Raw genomic sequence first — 4,205 nt, 5'->3', positions numbered from 1 at the left:
TGAAGATGAGTATGATATTGTTATTGGTTCTAAGAAGAAAAGACTAGATGCACATTAGGATAAAAGGACCAGGTCCTCTAATCCTAAGTATGGGAGTCATGGTATAAGTAGAAAGAAACACATTTTTGTGAAAAGGAAGAAAGTCTCTAAGGGACTTAGTCCCAAGAAAAGAAAAATTGATAAAAACAAAAAAGCCAACTGATGAGAACAAGAGGGTAGAAAGGGAGGAAGAAAAGAAAAATTTGTCCAAAGAAAGAAGGATTGAAAGGAAGAAGACACAAAAAGTGCTTCTAAGAAGAATATTTGATCCCAAAATCTATGAGAAACCTGGGATGGTGGAATAGGTAGAATATGTCAGGCATCAAGGATGGTTGCATTTATTCGAGGAAGAAACACCAGTGGTGTTTTAAAAATAAGTGAGAGAATTCTATTATTTAATAGATTTCTCAGAAGATGGGTTGAGTATATCCATAGAGGTGCAAGTAAAAGAAATATGGCTGGATGAAGAAACCTTGGAAGGAATTTGGATATGCCTGTCATGGGGTAAAGACAGTTGTAAAGTAACAACCCACAACTGAATTTATGATTGAAGCTTCAAGAGTAGGTGGGACCACAATTGCTGCAGTAATAAGAAGTTTTTAAAGAGTGAGTTTCAATTTGTTTTTTAGTTTATTAATAAGGTCCTTCTACAAGATCATAGAAAAGAATAATTTCTTCTAGTATTGACCTATTTCTTATCGAATGCTTGAGTAAGTTTGAGTTAATGAGTCTACTTCCTCTAATGTTAGAGTGGATACACAAGGTGGTCCAAGAAAAGAAAGGAAGACATGGGATTCCTTATGGCTACTTTTTGAACAAAGTCCTTAATCATTTTGGAGTGATTAGGACTAAAGAAATACTAAGAATAATAAAAAAACTAATCAGTTTAACCATACTGGTGGAAAATATGTGTATTGAAGGAAAGGTAGGGATTGTATCCCAAGTATCTGAACTAATGTATGCTCAAGAAAGTTTAGCCTAAAAAATAGAGGAGTTGAGTATTACGCCAGCAGTAAAAGACACTGAAATAGTGAATCTAAAACTATAGATTCAAAAGTTATCCTTAGGGACTTAGTGCCATAGAAGAACTTGCAGTAGAAAATGTAAGGCTCAAAGAAAAAATTGCAGAATTGATTGGATATGGCGCTAAAATCATTCTTTCCTAAGCCCTCTTCTACCTAAGTCCTAGTGTGTCAGTTTTTGGTCCTTGGTTCAATTATGGCTGTTGCGAACAATTTCTTTATAAGTTTTTGGTACATTGTACTGGTATTGACCTGGTTCGATAATGAATGAATTTTTGCTTGTGTTCTTCATATTGTTATATTTAATCTAAGCTATTCTTCAAGATTAGCCAACACTTATTTTTACTTATAGTTTACTGGCGCTCATTTTCAATGATGCCAAAAGGAGAAATACTACTACTAACTTCATATGAAAGGACCTGGTTCTTGTGTGTCCCCATATGGAGACAGGAAGAAGTATGAAAAGCACTAAATGAAGGTGCATGATGATAGAAGAAAGAAATGGAAGAAATTAGAAGGTGAAAACAGGGGACTAGGTCCCTGTGTTGATAAAGGAGGAAGCATAGTGATAGAGGGACATTAATCTTCAAGTGGTAATCATACTGATTAAATGTGATGAATGTGAACTGATGCTCAAATTGTCTGGTTTGGTTAGTCATCATCAAAAAGGAGGAAATTTTTTTTATGTAGTTTTGATGATGAGCAGCTAAACTGTAAGGGAACAGGTCCTAGGATGTACAAAGTACATTACAGCTGGCACACGGTATTTGCATAGTTTTTTCCTCTTGCGTAACAAACTTACAGGTGCTATTTTGTAATAACTTGGACAACTGGTCCAATGATATTTAATTCCTAATCATCACTCAACTATAAAAGGGAGGAGTGATATGTGAGTAAATACTAACATATTTGAGGCTTTTAACTAAGATTAATTGCAAAGTCTTAAGCAACTTTTGTCGTTTTTGATTGTTTTTTGTTTGATACTGCAGTAAAAGTCAAGATGCAAGAGAACCAGCAATAATGGAAGTAAAAGAGTTGATTTCTGAGCAAGTAGAGAGGGAAGTATAGATGATGACTTATCTGATAAGTCGTCAGCCTTGTGATAAGCTATCAGAGTTACCGTCAGCCTTAGACAAATGAGCCAACTCTCTGCAGAACTGAACCAGAGGAAGAGTGGAACATTACTAAGTGATACGGTTCAGAATCCGCGAAGTAATGGCTTATGTATGGCAATTACCGCTAGAAGTGGTAAAATATTACCTGGCCCTTTTGTGGATAAAATTTTGATTGAAGATGTGATGGAAGAAGATGATGAACCCAAAGAAGAATGTCCAGTGAAGTCTGGGAAGATGGATGGTTTTTATGATGCTTCATAACAAGGAAAAGAGAAGGAAAAAGAAGTAGTGGTGAAAACTCTCCTAAGACCACTACCTCTCTTTCCTCAAAGATTGTAGAAGAAAGTTGACGACACCAATATCAATATCACCCATGCCTATAGTAGTCTGACAAAGCCTCTAACCAAAATCAAATAACAGTCGATCGGTACATACCAAGGACCATATCCAAAACCAAAATCCAAGAAACAAAAATAATGAAAAAAGTCCATAACATAAAATAGAGTCTTCTGGAGTATGGATGCTCACCACTTCAGTCTGACTCAAGCTGTCCCTGAATCTAAGTCATGAGTAGGACGAATGGTAGTAAGGCTAGTTTCAACATCGTGTGGGGATACAAAACTCGAAGACAATTAGAGGAGTGAATGCTAGCATGTACTCTAGAATAAAAATAAAATAATGTCATTATTCAAAACCAAATCAAATAACCATAGACAATAACATACATACATATATACCATGTCGGGGTAGGTAAAAAGTTTTAGAATGCATTTAAAACCTTAACATGAACTGTATCGCTCTGCCATCCTAAATTTCCACCCATGTGCTATATGGGTTTAGCATCCCTTACTAAAAGGGCCCGGTGTGGGTTAACTACAGGAATCATGAAAAACCTGATATAACTTATACATCTTCCATTATATAAAGTGTGACATCATGCACCCGGTCACCATGACAAAACCTCACATCAGAAAACATGAGTTTCTAGCACTAGTCTCCTCGGGACCTTTACCTTCCATGGCTTTGCTACACAACCACCTTTATACCCATATTAAAACAAACTATACATTTATAACAATATACCAAGGAGTCTTTTTAATTAGGCATTAACCAATTGTATTGTCATATATAAATTAGAGCTTGCAAGTCCATTTCAACCATGCCATATAAAACCATTAAACTAAAGTTAGATCAACTGTTTCCAATTAAATCAAGACCATGGTCACCAAGTCCTTCCAAACCATTTAAAATAAACCAGACCCATTCCGTTTCCATTACTTTTTATACAAAGAAAAGATTTCAAGAATAGTCAAACTAGGTGGCAAAAATCTTTCTCATTGGCATTTTATCAAATAGGTTGAGGACACATAAGTTTCAAAACCATAACCAAGTAATTTGAGGAATCCGTAATACCCAAAATCCATCTACCATTAACATGCATCCAAAACATCAAAATCTCACTAAAAGCATGAAAGAAAACATAGCTAATACATCAGAAATAATTTTCAACCATGAACATACAAAAACCCCAACCTTTATAGCAAAACCATAATAATACCATGAAAACCATACATTAAAATATATGTTTTTTTTATAAAATAACAATGAGGGAGGAGAAAATGCCTTAGAAACCAAGAAATATGGAGAGACACAACCCTTGAAAGCCTTAATTTATTATCCTGATGAAACCCTAGACTTTTGCATAAAATTGAGTTTGAGAGAGATCTTAAGAGTGTTTGATAAGGAATAATAGGTTAATGACATCCCAAAAGGTTTTTTAGGTCATGGTGTCAAAGGAAGCTAAAAGGGGTAATGTACAAAATGTCCCTAACTTAAAATTGTAAAAATGTCGTAGGTGGTTATGAGTTGATCCCGCGACTCATGACCGCAACATACAACTCGTAACATTGATTCATCATGAATACAATGAGTTTGGACACCTACACACTGTCCACCATACGAATCCTTGATCTTACTCATTACCAAACTATAAGACTTGTATAGCCTAGTTGTACCCAAGACAGAATCC

Source organism: Capsicum annuum, chromosome 3, assembly GCF_002878395.1.
Source record: "Capsicum annuum cultivar UCD-10X-F1 chromosome 3, UCD10Xv1.1, whole genome shotgun sequence".
In the NCBI taxonomy this organism is placed as follows: Eukaryota; Viridiplantae; Streptophyta; class Magnoliopsida; order Solanales; family Solanaceae; genus Capsicum; species Capsicum annuum.
The sequence above is the reverse complement of the archived record's forward strand: the minus strand, read 5'-3'. Positions refer to the sequence as shown.